The sequence below is a fragment of the Bos javanicus genome, chromosome 29 (genome assembly GCF_032452875.1).
Source record: "Bos javanicus breed banteng chromosome 29, ARS-OSU_banteng_1.0, whole genome shotgun sequence".
NCBI classification, from domain to species: Eukaryota; Metazoa; Chordata; class Mammalia; order Artiodactyla; family Bovidae; genus Bos; species Bos javanicus.
The window spans coordinates 11,443,391-11,461,851 of record NC_083896.1 but is presented as its reverse complement, the minus strand read 5'-3'; the positions used below and the strand labels follow the sequence as shown (position 1 = coordinate 11,461,851).

Sequence of the window (18,461 nt, the reverse complement as noted above, 5' to 3'; positions counted from 1 at the left end):
GTAAAATCAGGTCAGTAGTTATTATGTATCTCTTTAGGTTATACAGAGTATTAAATGAGCAAACAGGTATAAAGATTTTAGAAGAAAGCCTGGCAAATAGTAAATATCATTATAAAATATTCCTATTAAAATTTTATTGTAACAATCAGCATAAGTAAGTGCTATGAAGGAAACTCAAAGCAGAGTAAAGGAAGAGAGACCCGGACAAGGCCAGGGTAGGAAATGGGAGTAGGGGGAAATCCCTGAAAGAGAGAGATCCGGAAAAGGGATTCGGAGGAGATAACATTTCAGGAAGAGACCTGAAAGAAACGGGGCAGTGAGTCATAAGAGTATTTGGCAGGAGCATTTCGGAGAGAGAAGGGCCAGCACAGAGTGAGCAAATGCCACTGGACAGAAACCAGTTTGGCTTGACGGGATAAGGAGTAGTAAGAAAGTTGCCGTGACCAGACCTGGGTGAGCGAGGCAGCACACAGAGGAGATGTGGCAGGAGGTGAGGCAGGAGACAGAAGCGATGGCAAAGTCATTTGGGCCCTATGGGTCACTGGAAACAGTTGAGATTTTATCCAAGATTTAAAGCCACTCTACCTTGATCAGAGATACAGCACATCTGGGTATCTTTTTTAAAAATGGTCTCCCTGACAACATAGAGAGAATGAGTTGCAGAGCAGGGGCTGTGGTAGCAGGCAATTCCGGCTGGACCTGTAGCTCGCATATCAGGCATGCAAGAGAAACACCAGCAGTCCCATTTAACAGTGCACAGCATGGGGTTCACAAAGAGTTTATCCAAAGGCACCCAGGAGCAACTCTCACCATCATCCATCTCCCGAATTCTTCACCTTCCTCCGCTGAAAGGCCGTTCTCATTAAACACGAACTCTCCGTTGCCCTCCCCACTCCCCCAGTAACTAGCAACATGCTTTTAAGTCTATGAATTTGACTATTCTAGATATGCTAAATAAGTGGAATGGAACACTATTTGTCTGCACCAATACTGGAATGCATTTTTAACATTAACTTAGTTTATGTTCCACAAATAGACTATATCATTTCCACACCCCGCCCCATGCTATACAGTAGGTGCTCATTAGTTACGAGAGCTGCACATCAATGGGAATGGACTTAGTGCCACTGAACTGTACAGTTAAATATAGCTAAAATAGTATGTTCTATATTATGTGACTCATGCCACCAAAAACAAAAAGTATTGAAGACACACAGGTATTTTGACTCTAAATCTGTATATGTTTTTCACTCTGCAGGAAAGTCTTCCTGGGCTTCCCTGACTCAGTCAGATTGTCCACTGCAGTTTCTCACTGCAGCAGGTTCCCCATCTGTCTAGTACCTATCACAGGCTGATTTTACACTAGTCGGGTGATTACTAAACTATGCTTGTTTCATGACTAAGAACAGTGGCAGTGCTTACCAGTGGGTCCTCAGGGTCTGTCTAGCACTTAGTGCAGGTATTCAAGAATTATTTGTTGAATGAATGAATAAATTGTACTGCTAAAGTAGAGGGAGCAGAATTAAGCACGAGAATAAATACAGTAACAACATGAATAAATGAGAAATTAAATTTAACACAGTAACAACAAAGACCCACTATATCTGAGTATCTGCTTTTTTTTTTTTAAATCTAGGCATTTTTTAAAGATTAGTAAAAGCAAAAAGAAAAGTATTTTTTAATAATCAAGACACTTATAAATTCTGATTGCCTAAGTCTTTTTTTTTTTTTTTAATCAGGGCATTAAACCAAACACAGCAGACATTTCCCCAAACTTCTTTATGTACAGGGAACATTATGTTAATGACTGTCTAAAAGTTGGCCATGCTGAAGAATTAAGACCATGGTATATACGCAGCCTTGGAAACAGACAAGAAATGAAAAAAAGTTCAAAATATTGCTATTATATTAGCAAAGGCAATTGCTTATGTTTGCGTAGTGCTTTCCAAATTCTAAAGAACCGCTGCATATATTATCTCATTGCTTATTCAGCAGGCACTCATCATTTCATCCATCTCTCTCTCTCACACACACACACACTTTTTGGATCATTTCTGAGAGATCTCCTTTATAGTGGCCTTGATAAAAGCTGACTGTGATATTTTGTTAAATTCAGCTCCCATTAAGACTTGGCATTGTTTGAAACACTATCAGATGATGCTGAGCTCAGTAAGGGCACTTGTTCTTAGACCTTCTATCTTCATCAAAGAGCAAGTCCCAATCTTTCTTTTACAGAGATGGAATTGCAAAGTTGCTTCACTTTTCACTGGTATGTGATACCAAATTCCATGCTTTCATTTTATCTTGGGGAGGCCAGATACTAAGTAGATAAAAATGATTCCCTGTTCTTCAATCTAACACCTCTGAAATTAAGCCCTGGGGAAGCCGTTGATAACACTGAAGTTGTAACTTCTCTCTAGGTTGTCTGGAAAAGTAACTCTACGGATCCTCCAGGAGCAAGACTTGGCCATTATCATATTACAGCACATCAGGGGCTTCCAGGACAAGATAAAGAGATGAGGCACAGTGTCCACAAATGTGCCATCTCAGCTCTGATAACTACGACATCATTTCACAACTGGATGACTTATGTTTAATAATATATATTTTTAAATGTCACTTACTGGGAAAAGCAGCTGGCTTTGCTCTTGCTATGTACTACTACTACTAAGTTGCTTCAGTCGTGTCCGACTCTGTGCGATCCCATAGATGGAAGCCCACCAAGCTCCCCTGTCCCTGGGATTCTCCAGGCAAGAACACTGAAGTGGGCTGCCATTTCCTTCTCCAATGCATGAAAGTAAAAAGTGAAAGTGAAGTCGCTCAGTCATGTCCAACCCTCAGCAACCCCATGGACTTCAGACTTCCAGGCTCCTCCATCCATGGGATTTTCCAGGCAAGAGTACTGGAGTGGGGTGCCATTGCCTTCTCTGAATATGTAGTAACTCATTTAATCCTAAAAACAGCCCATACAATGTATATTATTATGCTCTAAATCTCCTTTTGATATACATTAAAAGAAAACTGAAGACAAGGCAAATCAGGCAACATATTCAAGTCCACACAGGTGCAAGATAGTAGGGCTGGGATCTGAACCCAGGTTATTTCTCTTACACTGATCTTTCTATTTAGTTTCATGAAAGAGAGAGACAATATCTGCGGGTTTGTTGGGAGACATGGGTATCTGAATATAAATAATAATAAGTAGAAGAACTATAATTTAAGTTCAGGTGTATCTTAAATTTTAAGTTCCTTCCACTGTGGAAAAAAAAAAAGATCCCCTTTCCAATTCAGCAACATGTTTCCCTAAAGTGAATAAGCCTTTAAAAATACTCTTTTGGAGAATTAAAAATTATTCCCAAGTTGATTTGAAGGGTGTGTGTGTGTATTCTCTCTCTCTCTCTCTCTCTCTCTCTATATATATATATATATATACACACACACACACACACAGATACACACACATTCTAAAACAGTGGTAAAAATAAATGAACGGTTATGCATTCTTCTCACCTGTTAACCTCGTGCTTAGAAAATCTTAGTGGTGCAGATTCAAGAACAGGGGCTTGTATACTTATGGTGGATTCATGTAATTTTGCAGCAGAAAACAATAAATCATTGTAAAGCAATTATCCTCCAATTAAAAATAAGTTAAAAAAAGGAAAAAAAATACAAGGTTTGAATGCCCTATCTCTGTTAGAAGTGTCAACCCTTTTAATCCACCAGGAATTATTGAGGAATTTGTTGACTTAAACTTCATTAAGAATGCCATGGTAACCTGAAAGAGTTAATACATTTCTGGACATACTTATTTCTATTAATAAAGGTTATGCTGCCTGAAAATGATTATCTAAGGCATCTGGAATTTATATTTTAAATTAGAGAAAGTCCAGTGGCTTCTAGAGAGTATACGGCACTAAGGAAAAAGAAATTTCATCTTTTATGAAATCCTTAAGGACCCTTGCAAATGACTCTTTTCAAAAAGATGTTAAAAGGGATGCTTATTACACTTTGGCCCCCTGCTCTAATTTCTGTAGCCTTCCCTAGGGTTGAATGAGGAATAAAATGGCATCCTTTTTTCTTAGGGCTATTAGGGCTTTTCATGTCTTTCCACACATCAAGATAATAAACCCTATTCTGCTTCTTCTACATTAAACAGTTGATTTTAAACATATGCTTTTGGTCCATCAAACTTGGTTAATTAATATTTCACCATAAATTTCCCATTATATTTGGTAATTCTTAAGAATGAGGGGAGGAAAACAGGATTTCTAAACTCATATTCAAAGAAAATATAATCAGTAACCTAGGAATATAATCCACTCGTAATTCCTAAAGGTATAATTTCCCCCATCATCCCAAACAATTAATGAGAAGGAACCAACAGTTCTGGTGAATAAATGAGCTTTCAAAAGGAGGAAAGAAGGTAAGTATGCTTGTGAAGGGAGATAAGTTATTAAGGAAAGGTAAGAAAACGAGAGGGGAAAATGCCTTATAAGACAAATTATCTCTGTATTTTAAGGAAGGCCAATTCTTAAGAGTAAGGGGTGCCTATTTTGGTAGAAGGCCTGGAAAATAAAGATTAACAGTAATCAATCAATGAAAGGCAAGATGAATTAAATTGGCTAAATAAATGAAAAAAAAATAGGGTCAAGGATCAAATTCTTGACTATATATTCAGGCTCAAATATCAACTCAAATGTCACACCTTCCTTATAAATTCTTCCCCAACTTCTCTAGGTAACTAGGAGTTTGTGCCTCTGGAGACTTAAAGAAAATATTATACAATTATCCATTATATCTCAGAACTCATTTACAATAATTGTGACTTCCAACTCTACCCATGAAGAATTATCACTAGGGAAATTACCTCCAACTATAAATAACTAGAAAATCAGACAATTTTGTCTGATTTTGAAATCAGACACTGAAATATAAATGAATAATTTTCAGTCCTTTGGTAATAGTTATCCCTGAAATCTCCAAAAGGAGGGAAATAGATGAGATGAGGTCAACTGTTGCCCCAACTTACTGCCTGGAGGCAGTTTTTAAGGAGAGAACAAGAAATATGGAACCAACCAGAGCTCAGTTTCAATATATTGAGAAGAAAGAAACTGGAGTTCAGGGTGACCTAGGCAGGTAGAATTTATAAGCCGAATACCAACAAGAAAGAGAGTGAAAGAACACATCAGAGCTCTGAAAGGCATCCTCCTTGTTCTTTCCAATCCTCTGGTTGTATTAATATAATAATCTAGGCATGCATAGGTAGAGACTCATGAGACCAGAGAAAGAATCACTGGAAAGTTATAGACTGAACAATTCCCAGGGTTCACATAGAGCTGGGAATATTTCACATTTCCACCAGCCAGAGTAGATAGACCTCATATTACTGGGGCATCAGGTAAAGTATAAAGAAGAATACTGCTCTAGTTATAGGATAAATTAACACTACTTAACCCTGAATGCACGCATGCTCAGTCGTGTTCGACTCTTTGTGATCCCCTGGGCTGTACCCCCCAGGCTCCTCTGTCCATGGGATTTCCCCGGCAAGAACACTAGAGTGAGTTGCCATTTCCTTCTCCAAGGGATCTTCCCAACCCAGGAATCAAACTCGAGTCTCCTGCATTGTAGGTGGATTCTTTACCATTGACCCTCCTGGGAAGCCCCACAATTTAGACATCACCACTTTATGAAAGAGGGAAAAATTGGCGGCTATATAGTGTTTTATCACTTTTTAAAATCAAGCTGAATATAAAAACTCAAAGACCTACGATTGTATCCAGTTAAGTTCAACAAAAAACATAAAAACGCATCTCTGGATTTTAACTCCAAGGAACCTAGGATGTTAAGAAATTTATATAAAATACGAAAATACATTTGTGGAAAGCAGATGTCTCCTGTCCATTACTTTACCAAGTCATGCCTGTACACTAACAAATCGAGGCTGGATACTCTTGCCCGAGTGTGTATTACGCTAGTCCCTTTAAAGCCGTAAAGCTCCACCTACCTTAAAGGGAAAGCCTAGGATGTCCAGGTTCACTTCCACATTTTCTCAAGTTAAAGACTTCAGGATACAGCAACCAAGGAGGAACTTATGCTGGGGAAAGGGGAGAGAAGAACGGGGGTGGAGCAAGAGATAGGCAGGGAGGGGAGGACAGAGCTGCAGTCTGGTTACTTCTCTCCTCCTCCCTGGAAGACCACACACAGAAAACCCCCAGAGCTCCAAACCAGCTGCTGTACACTTAGGAGGAACACCTGTGACAGGTTTCATGTTCCACACTAAGAATTTGGCTATAAGGAGGTGCTTTAAATATGCATCAGCTGAAGTGTTTCTGCTCCCAAAGCAGATGAGCACCTTTGTGGAGAGAACTTAAAAAAAAAAAAAAAAAAGCCTGTCATCTACCAAAGGCAACATGTATTTACGTGTATGTAGCTGAGCTGGGGGAAGGGCTTGGACCCACTGAAAAGTAAATGGCAATTCCTTGCATTATACGACTGACTTGAACAACTATCTTGTTTTACTGAATACCGTAGCCCTTAAAAGTCATAAACTGTGTTCAACTTGAGTCTTCGACCCCATGCCCACCATCACAGCTTTTATCTTCTATGAAGAGTCTGCTCATCACTTTCCCACTAATCCAAAAAGCAGAAACTGCCATTAGTACTCTGAAGATGCATTTTCTTTTCCTAAGACTTCTGAGATGCTGTAGTTTAAAAAAAAAAAAAAAAGCTGTAGTTAAAACTCCACCGCATGCCCACCCCTTCCTTTTCTGCTATCAACACAGTAGCTTTCACAACCCAGACTGCACAGATGGGAGACGCTGGGGATTACATTAAAAAGACAAGACACGATACATGGGCCCCGCCCCACCTTACCAATTAAATTTTCCCACAGGTGCAGCCTTGAAACCACTTTCCACCTTGACGTTTGGGTGGAATGAATTCCACTTGTATCTCCAGGAGAGATTTATGATTAAATTTAAGATTTTTATTCCATCTCCCTGGCAAGAAAGACCTATGAAGACACTGGCTGACAGGTTCTAGGAAATTGTTTTTTGGTGAAAACTTCTAAGGACTTCCAGTGAAGACTAGAAGTGCCAAGGGCCATTTTCTCCAACCAAGAGGGGAACTAGCCTAGGGCAAAGTCAGAATTCAGAAGGTTTAGGATAAATTAACACTAATTAACCCTAGTGGTAAGGAACCTGCCTGCCAATGCAGGAAACACAACAGATGTGGTTCATTTCCTGGGTCAGGAAGATCCCCGGGAGTAAGGCATGGCAACCCACTCCAGTATTGTTGCCTGGAGAATCCCATGAACAGAGGAGCCTGACCGGCTACAGTCCATAGGGTTGTGAAGAGTCACACACGACTAAAGCAACTCAAGCATACAAACTTGCAACCCTAGATTTAGGAAAGCCTTACTTAAAGAAAAAAAAAAAAAAAAGATTAAAATCAAGCCTCAAATGTACTAAACTATACAACCTAATAGTTGCCAGATAAAATCCAGTAGCCTAAAGGAATACAGCAACCCCAGAAACCAACAATATTAAGTATACAATGTCTGACATCAAAAAAAAAAAAAAGATTACCAAGCATGAAAAGAAATAGGAAAAGATTAACCATAAGCAGGATAAAAGAATTAGTAGATACAAAGTCCAAAATTACAGAGATGATGGAATTAGATAAGAATGTTTGAAAAGTTAAAACAAAAATATTCTCCATATGCTTCATAAATGTAGAGAAAAACATGAACAGGATGAGGAAGGAAACAGAATATATAAAAATTAAAAATTAGATACCTGAAGTGAAAGGCACTGGATGGGAGTAACCACAAGATGCTACAGAAGACGACAACCAGTGAACTTAAAGAAACAGTGATGGAAACTTATTTGAAGTGAGACACAGATTTAAAAGGACTGGAAAAAAAAGAACAGAGCATCAGTGATGACTTGAATGATACCAAGTTTATTCTAACATATGGGCAAATGTAGTCTAGAAAGTGGGAGAGGGAAGGAGAATTATTTGAAAAAAACTTTGTTTTTCAGTCGTTCGGTTGTGTCTGAATCTTTGCGACCCATGGAATGCAGCATCCCAGGCTTCCCTGTCCTTCACTATCTCCCGGAGTTTGCCCAAACTTATGTCTGTTGAGTCAATGATGCCATCCAACCATCCCATCCTCTGTTGCCCCTTTCTCCTCTTGCCCTCAATCTTTAAATAGTGACCAATAATTTTACAAATTTAATAACTATAAATCCTCAGATCTAAGAAGCTCAACAAATTCTAACCAGAATGAACATAAGAAAAAACACCAATTCACCTCATGGTCAAAATAAACCCCCAAAAAAAACAACAACAGGAGAAAGGGGGAAACGGAGCATAGAGTATAAACATAGAAAGCAAAGAGCAAAACTGCAGATTGAAGCTCTACTTTATAGTAATAACTACGCCAAATGTAAATAGTTAAATGATTCAAAGTCAGAGATGAATGCATTGAATAATAAAGCAAGATCCAACTATCAATATGATATCTATAAGAAACAAATTAAATAAAGATACTAACTCCCCATAAATTGTGAACTCCTTAAGGATATGGGTTATATCTAACTCAATTTGTGTTTCTAGTGCCCAGATCAGGTACAAGTACTCAAAATTTACTCAACGATATTTGTTCAAAGAGTGACTGTATTTAAAACTTATTTCATAAAACATGCGAGGATAATCACAAGTGAAATATTCACTTTCTCTATATTAATATCAAAAGTGGTTTTATAACAACTACTTAAAAACAAACTTTTAAGAGGACATTGCATGATTTTTTATTGTTTTATGGCTAATTTATCTATTTCATCTGAAAATTCCAGAATTTGCTTAATCTAAGTCAGGTAGGAGTAGCAAAATTTTTTTTTCTGTAAAATACCAGATGGTAAATATTTTGAGAACCATATAGGCTCTGTAGAACTACTCAACTCTGACATTTTAGCATGAAAGCAGTCATTCAGTTCAGTTCAGTCGCTCAGTCGTGTCCGACTCTTTGCAACCCCATGAATCGCAGCACGCCAGGCCTCCCTGTCCATCACCAACTCCCAGAGTTCACTCAGACTCACGTCCATCGAGTCAGTGATGCCATCCAGCCATCTCATCCTCTGTCCCCCTTCTCCTCCTGCCCCCAATCCCTCCCAGCATCAGAGTCTTTTCCAATGAGTCAACTCTTCCCATGAGGTGGCCAAAGTACTGGAGTTTCAGCTTTAGCATCATTCCTTCCAAAGAAATCCCAGGACTGATCTCCTTCAGAATGGACTGGTTGGATCTCCTTGCAGTCCAAGGGACTCTCAAGAGTCTTTTCCAACACCACAGTTCAAAAGCATCAATTCTTCGGCGCTCAGCCTTCTTCACAGTCCAACTCTCACATCCATACATGACCACAGGAAAAACCATAGCCTTGACTAGATGGACCTTTTCTGGCAAAGTAATGTCTCTGCTTTTGAATATGCTATCTAGGTTGGTCATAACTTTCCTTCCAAGGAGCAAGCGTCTTTGAATTTCATGGCTGCAGTCACCATCTGCAGTGATTTTGGAGCCCAAAAAATAAAGTCTGACACTGTTTCCACTGTTTCCCCATCTATTTCCCATGAAGTGTATGCCAGTCAGGAAGCAACAGTTAGAACTGGACATGGAACAACAGACTGGTTCCAAATAGGAAAAGGAGTACGTCAAGGCTGTATATTTTCACCCTGCTTATTTAACTTATATTCAGAGTACATCATGAGAAACGCTGGGCTGGAAGAAGCATAAGCTGGAATCAAGATTTCCCGGAGAAATATCAATAACTTCAGATATGCAGATGACACCACCCTTCTGGCAGAAAGTGAAGAGGAACTAAAAAGCCTCTTGATGAAAGTTGAAGTGGAGAGTGACAAAGTTGGCTTAAAGCTCAACATTCAGAAAACGAAGATCATGGCATCCGGTCCAATCACTTCATGGGAAAGCAGTCATAGTCATTACCTAAATGAATGATATGGCCATATTCCAATTAAACTTTATTTACAAAAACCAGTAGTAGAACAGATTTGGTCTACAAACTATAGTTTGCTAAGTCACTGGGTGATTGCTCAAAGTCTCTGTAGTTATGTTATCTATTCCTAGAATCGGGCATTTATCACTATAGAAAGCTTTGATCAGAGTCACCAGCAGATGCACGTGTCTACTTTTCTGGGTTAATGCAAATAGAAAAGACAAGATCTCAGACACTGACAGGTAATTTACTTCCTATACCCAAGCTCTTCAAAGCTGTTTTGTGCTTTCCTTGTATTGGCACAGCCTATACAGCTCGTAACTTTGAAAACAACCCTAAACTGTTAAAAGTGTCCAAAGTCACCACTGTTGATTCTATTTTCAGTGAGGTTGAAGGTGATCAATTGTATTCAGGGTATGTAATACATATTGTAATAATCTGTTTGACTTGCTTTTTCAAAACATCTTGCCTTAGCCTTTTGCTCAGCATGTCACAGCTTCCTTTCTTACCTTTGATAGCTTTTTCTCACCCTCTTACAATCATTACAATAATGATGCATTTTATGTTTTCCTACTCTTCATGGTGTTTGATGTAAATGTTTTTCCAAAAGAAGGACTTAAGTTTCCATTAATGATCATTTGGTCATTAAAATGAGCATGTGGTCAAAATTTTCACTATATCAAATAAGTTACATGAATCCAATTTAAGCAGTTTATTCATCCAAGGGAAAATGGTACAATTTGTATACAGAAAATTACGCATTTGGTGTCAACATGCCTGCCTAAGGTATAGATTAGGAATTCAGGATTTAGATTTCGATTCTGTGGTTTAATAGTTGTTGAATAACACTGGACAAGTTAATTAGCCTCCAAAATTCTGCTTTCTCATCTATTAATGGTGAAAATAACATATGCTTCATCAGGACTGATATGGGATTTAATAAAGTAATGCGTGAAAAGCTTAGAACAGAGTTTCACATGGAAGCTTATTAAAGAGTATTCACGTTTAGTATTTTTATTCTGTATGCTTGAAACAGTATTCAGTAAGTGAGAGAAAAAAATATGTTTTTATATAACCTAGAACTCATATCTTACCAATTTTTTTCTGTAACTTCCAGAGTCTAGCATTGTGTCTGATAACGACTAGATACTCAAATGTTGTTTGCGGAACTAAAGTAAATGAAGTGTCTACATATGGGACACCTTCTACGCTGGCCTTGCCTTGTTAAATAATTTATCACTGCCATTACCCAAGAGGGGTGTTTAAAATCTCCAGTTTGATTCCACTTAAATTTATATCTTTATAGTGTAATATGTTAAATATTTTGTGTACACACACATGTATCAGATAACTTATGGAGCATAGATAAAGTGTAGATAACTACTCAAACCTGTGAGCTTAGGTACTATTATTCTAATTTAGACATGAGAAAAAATAAGTTCCAGAGAGGTTACTTAGGCACCAGGTAGGAGAGTTAGGTTGAAAAGGTTTGACATGTTTGGGAATTCATTTTTTTAAACCACTGTGTGGTTGTGTCTCTCATAAGTAGTACAAGTTCCTACAAATCACCAATGATTTCAACAAGAAGGGGAAGAAAGTATTTCAATTTCTCATGTACCTAAAACATCTAATTTATTTTACTTTTATTTTTCAGATGAGGAAACTGATGCTTAAGTAAGTTAAGTAACTTGCCTAAGGTCATATGTTGCTTTTCTGCAGGGAATAAAAAACAAATAAGAATAGCTTCATTTATTCTTCTACTGAAAGTGCCCCTTGAAACAAGTGGTCACTCTCTACAATCAGGCATTTAGCCAAGGCAATAAAGGGGTTCATGCTATACACATGGTTGAAGCATTAGAAACATGCCTTTCCTAAATTTTATAAAGTCACAAAGAATTCTGGATGGAAGAGCTGTCTACAACCTGTACTGAGACATCACAGGACCGACAGTCTAGCAACCTAAGAATTGTAGGAAAGGAAATGGAACATGTATTGTTTAGCACATGCCAGGTATATGCAGGTATATTTGACCATCACAACAGCATGTGAGGCAAACTATCCCCTCACCTTACTTATAAGGGGACTGAAAATCAGAGAAGCCATTTAACTTGGTTTGTGTTTCTCAGCTGGTGAATGATAAGGGTCAATTTTTTCATGCTTTCGCTAAAACACTATAATCAAAATGGACAATATAGATAACTGATATGCTGAAGAGAGGATTATGTCTCTTTATCTCAAGAAATGAAACTAAACTCTTAATGGGAAGAGGAGATTCCTTTTTTCCTAGACAGCATGCACTTCCTCTTTGGCATGTTCCAAGCAGCTTGATATATACAATCTATTTGAAGACTTAATATTTTCACAATTTCACAGATCAGAGTTGCCTCTTATTTACATGGTGAGAGATATATATTTTTTTGACTTTATTAGGTACTTAGAATCTCAAAGAAAACTTGAACTGTTATTCATTTAAAAGAAGAAAAAAAGCTATGTAATTACATCTTTATAATACACCTCTGAAGAGTCTTCCCAGTTTACCCTGAGTAGAAATAAAGAAAGTAGCAAGGTCATAGTACAGTGTTTTCAGCCAATCAGGCAGACCTAGGTCTAAGTTCTGGCATGTGGTGGCTAAAAATGGGATTCTGAAGTTCCTTATTCACATGAGATTGTTGGGAAAATTGGATGTGACAAGAAAGATAAAATACGTATCCCATTGTATGCGCACAGTGGGGTCTTGTAAAACAACCCCTTCTCCTTGGTACTACTGTGAGGTGTTTTGTTGTTTTTTTTTTTTTTGAGTTATTAGCATTTTACTGAGGGGCACATGAGAAATAGTTGAGACATGTATCTAAATGTGCATGATACTTGAATGAAATTTTAGTAAATCAGTCAAGATAGCTTCATTTTACATGTGCATTACATTAATTAATTTCAAAAATAGTTCATCCATTTCTCTCAACCCCAGCCCCTTGGCCTCTGGCAACCACCAATCTGCTCTCTGTTACTTACTAAGCTTAGTTTTGATGTCTACCCGTGGCGGATTCAGGTTGATGTATGGCAAAACCAATACAATATTGTAAAGTAATTAGCCTCCAATTAAAATTTTAATAAAAATTGAAAAAAACTTTCTTTTATTTTTAGATTCCACATAGGAGAGTGATTATATGGTAATTTTTTTCTGCCTGACTTATTTCACTTAGGATAATGTCCTCCAGGTCCATCCATATGGTCAAAAATGGCAAGATTTTATTCTTTTTTAATGACTATTATTCTAGAGAGTGTATCACTTCCTTATCGATTCATCTATTGATGGACACTTAGGTTCTTTCCATTATCCTGGTCATTGGAAATAATGCTGCAGTGAATGTGAGGGTGCATATATCTTTTTTAATTAGTGTCTATGTGTTCTTTGAATAAGTACCAGAAGCTGAATTTCTAAATTATATGGTAGGTCTATTTTTAATTTTCTGAGAAACTTCCACACTGTTCTCCACAGTGGCAACACGGATTTACAATCCCACCAACGGTGCACAAGGGGTCCCTTTTCTCCTCATCAACACTTGTTTATTTCTAGTCTTTTTGATCATAGTCATTTTAAGAGGTGTGAGTTGATATCTGATTGTGTTTTTTTTAATTTTTTATTGCAAGATATTTGCTTCAAAATACTGTGCTGGCTTCTGCCATACATCAACACGAATCAGCCACAGAAATACATATGTTCCCTCCCTCTGGAAGCTCCACCCCATCTTCCACTCCTCTAAGCTGTCACAGAGCACTGGGCTGTCCTCCCAATGTCACACAGCAAATTTCCACTGATGTCCACCAATAAATGAATGGATACATGAATTGTGGTACATATATACAATGAAATGCTATTCAGCATTAAAAAAGAATGCATTGAGTCAGTCCTAATGAGGCAGAGGAACCTAGAGCCTCTTGTATAGAGTGAAGTCAGAAAGAAAAATATTGTATATTAATGCACGGGCAGGGAATCTAGAAAGATGGTACGGATGAACCTATCTGCAGGGCAGCGATGGAGACACAGACAAGAGAACAGACTTGTGACCCAGCATGGGAGGGAGGGGATGGGGCGGAGAGGGTGGCATGGAAACATACATCACCATATGTAAAACTGACTGTGGTTTCGATTTGCATTTCCCTGATAATTACGTAGAGCATCTTTTCATGTGTCTGCTGGCCACCTATATGCCTTCTTTGGAAAAATGCATATTCAGATAGTCTGCCTGTTTTTTAATTGGATTGTTTCTTTTTTGTTGTTATTTAGTTGTATGAGTTATATTTATATGTTTTGGATACTAGCCCATCATAAGATAAATTATTTACAAATATTTTCTCCTATTCAGTAGGTTGCCTTTTCATTCTTTTGAGGGTTTCCTTTGCTGTGTAGATTTTTATTTTGGTGTAGTCTCGTTTGTTTATTTCTGGTTTTGCTTTTAGAGTCAGACCAAAGGAAAAAAAAAATCATTACAAAGACCTAGTTAAGGAGCTTACTGTCTATGTTTTCTTCTAGGAGTTTTATGACCTTAGGTCTTCAGTCAACTGTTTAATTCACGTTAATTTTTGTATACTGGTTTAAGATGGTGGTTCAGTTTCATTCTTTTGCATGTGGCTATCCAATTTTCCCACATTTATCAAAGAGACTGAGCTTTCCCCAGAATATTCTTGACTACTCTGTCATAAAGTAATTGACCATGTATGCATGAGTTTATTTCTGGGCTGTCTATCCTGATCCATTGATCTATGTGCATTGTTTTTATGCCAATACCATAATATTTTAATTACTATAGCTTTGCATAGTTTGAAATCAGGGGTCATGATGCCTCCAGCTTTCTTCTTCTTTCTCAAGACTGCTCTGGCAACAGGGTTCTTTTCTATTAGCAGGAAATATATATCTACCCTCCCCTACAAGTGCATCAGTTTCTGGAACACAGTGTCTGAATCTTAATCACATATTGGGTGATTTATCTATATGATAAATCTATCTATATCTATCTATATCTATATGATAGATCTATCCATATGATGAATGTTCAAGAAATTATTGGTTAGAAATAATAAGTAGCTTCCTGTGTCAGAAAAAGGAAACCAAGGCTTAGGAAAAAATGTTGGACTTTAATCTAGTAGAAGGTGCTAATGACGGCTGCTGTAATCATATGTATAAGCAGGTGGTGGGAAGAAGATATCTGGGAGTCTGTTTTATGGAATGCTAACTGATGCAGAAATGGGTCCACTGCATCTTCAGGCAACTTCACATCTTGCATTATTGCTGTTACACAAATCCATTTGCCCTCTTATGTTCAAAGAACTGAAGTCTATGGGCTTTAGTGCTAAGGAGGTTAATAATGTGGGACTAATTTCTACTTATTTAACTTATGTGCAGAGTACATCATGAGAAACACTGGGCTAGAGGAAGCACAAACTGGAATCAAGATTGCCAAGTGAAATATCAATAACCTCAGATATGCAGATGACACCACCCTTATGGCAGAAAGTAAAGAACTAAAGAGCCTATTGATGAAAGTGAAAGAGGAGAGTGAAAAAGTTGGCTTAAAGCTCAACATTCAGAAAACGAAGATCATGGCATCCAGTCCCATCACTTCACAGCAAATAGATGGGGAAACAGCAGAAACAGTGGCTGACTTTATTTTGGAGGGCTCCAAAATCACTGCAGATGGTGATTGCAGCCATGAAATTAAAAGACGCTTACTCCTTGGAAGGAAAGTTATGACCAACCTAGACAGCATATTCAAAAGCAGAGACATTACTTTGTCAACAGAGGTTCATCTAGTCAAGGCTATGGTTTTTCCAGTAGTCATGTATGGATGTGAGAGTTGGACTATAAAGAAAGCTGAGAACAGAAGAATTGATGCTTTTGAACTGTGGTGTTGGAGAAGACTCTTGAGAGTCCCTTGGACTGCAAGGAGATCCAACCAGTCCATTCTGAAGGAAATCAGTCCTGGGTGTTCACTGGAAAGACTGATGTTGTAGCTGAAACTCCAATATTTTGGCCACCTAATGTGAAGAGCTCATTCATTTGAAAAGACCCTGATGTTGGGAAAGATTGAAGGTAGGAGGAGAAGGGGACGACAGAGGATGAGATGGTTAGATAGCATCACCGACTCAATGCACATGAGTTTGGGTAGACTCCAGGAGTTGGTGATGGACAGGGAGGCCTGGTGTGCTGTGGTTCATGGGGTTGCAAAGAGTCGGACACAACTGAGCAACTGAACTGAGCTGAACTGAATTTCTACTGGTTTCTTTCAGCCCTTGGTTTACATCATTAAAAAGAAAAACATCATATTACATTTATGATATGACACCACTTTATTATTTGTAGATAAAAAATTCAGAGATGTTTCTACTAGTCTAGAGACTATATCTACACACACATATCCATATTTATACCTATATCTACATATTTGCATGTAGCACAATCTTTTATACTAGCATAGAAACTTTGCCAATTTGTTGGTGAAAACCGATATACTAAGATCAATTAATAAATTTTAATTTATTATTGAACATGTTTTGCCAGTATCTCTTTCAAAAAAAAAAAAAGTAAATAATATTCTTATACTTCTTATAGTCAACTCACCTGGTTATCTAATATAAAAGTTCTGATAGCCTATATTAAAATTTTGGACTCTTACATGGAAAGTTTTGTAAATGCACCATACATTTACATATTAGAAATAATCTTTCCTGCAGGATATATGGGAAAGATTTACTTCATTTCCTATCAGTTAGGCTCTAATTTTACATTATTAAAAATAAACCATATTTCATAGGAAAAAGGAAGATCTTTTGAGAAATCATAGTGTTCTAAAATCGCTTTATTTTAGGACACTACAGGAAAGTCTGTATTTTCCTCTCTTCTTAGTTGGCAGACCTTTCAGATTTACCTTCAAGAATTTTAAGAGGTAATTTGTGTTAAGTATATTTACATTTAATCTGATAAAATGAAAATGGGGACATGGCAAAAAGGAGAAAATTAATGACTTACATTTAGATTCATATTGTAAAAAGGTACATTGAATTATTGTTTCATAATAATTAGATTCAATCCAATTAGAATTTTAAAAATTCAGAAAGTATCTGAAGTATGTTAGCAAATTCATGGCTTTATAATAATAATTTCAGTGTTGCTTTATATTTCACAAAGTAATTTTGCTGGACTACATACACAGATTCTAATTATACCTAACAAAGAATGGCTTAAATTGGACCTGCTGAAAAGGTCCATTTGCTTATAAAAAGCTGTGGTTTTTTGTACTTAAATAAGTGAAATTTGTATTTAATAAAAGCAGAATGTGTAAATTAGCTTTCACTATTTCTGCCTTATAGCAGATTTGAAATTGTAGAAATTTAAAAATTATAACTTTAACTTCCCATGAACTATCCTTGCATTGCTTCAATTTGTGGTTGCTTAGAAACATTATAGGCAAAGGGGCTGATTCTTTCCAGATGCTACTAGTCTAACCACACTTGATGCTTTTGATTTAAGGCTATTCTGTTTAATAGTGTTATAAATACATGTTTCTCTAAAAAGTCACAAACATACAAATCAAGTTCTGTTAGTGGTGCTTCTTTGGAATCTATCCCTTATTCACATATAAAAAAGACTTTCTGTGATTGGATTCCACTGGTTTTAGCAAAGGCAAAGTTATGCTGAATGATTTGTACTATTACTGTCATTTTCTACAGAATTTATTCCCTTAGTTTGCAGCTACATTTCTGATTATGTACTTTTTGATAGCACTAAGTCATCCACATTCATTTATCAAATGCTATTGAAGGAGACACTTTGGCCTTTTACAAAATAATCAGTCATCTTACTGAGTACTCAGAAATACAGCAAAAGATGAAACCACAGAGTAGTTGGCATATCTGAACAATGACCTTAGCAAATAACTACAGATTCCACTTTGGTGGACACTTTAGAAAAATAGCTGAAGACAGAGAGAGAGAGAGAGAGGAGGAGAGGGAAAGAAAGAGAGAGGAAGAGAGAAAGATTGAAACAACGGAGGCCTCAAAGCAAGCTTTTATCAGTTTGCACAGGAGACTCGGGCAAGAACAACGTTTAAATTCCGGCTCACTGACCGTCAGGAAGCAAATGATAGTTGAATTGTCATATTGTCACTAAATAAAAACAACAAAAACAAAACTTCTTTGAGAGATTTTTGTTTTCAAGAGGCTTTTTTTTTTTTTTAAAGCCTTTAAAATCTCCAAATCCCCAAAAGTTCTTACAACTTTCTTCTCTAAAGTTTGAACAGAATATGTGTACCTTCCATTAAATCTCAGTGAATCAAGATCAAAGGTAACCCTAGGCCTAATCTCACAATGTGGATTTAAAGTGGAAATCCAAGGATGATTAGTTTCACATATCTACATTGTGAAAATTTACATCAAAAGGTCCCTTGAGCTTCCTGGT

At 37.2% G+C, this 18,461-nt stretch overlaps 1 protein-coding gene across 9 annotated transcripts in view; it reads right to left on the bottom strand.

Moving 5' to 3' along the window:
* DLG2 (discs large MAGUK scaffold protein 2) overlaps positions 1-18,461 on the bottom strand; it is a 2,330,119-nt gene that overhangs the window by 999,787 nt on the left and 1,311,871 nt on the right. The gene's annotated exons all lie outside the window — the stretch shown is intronic.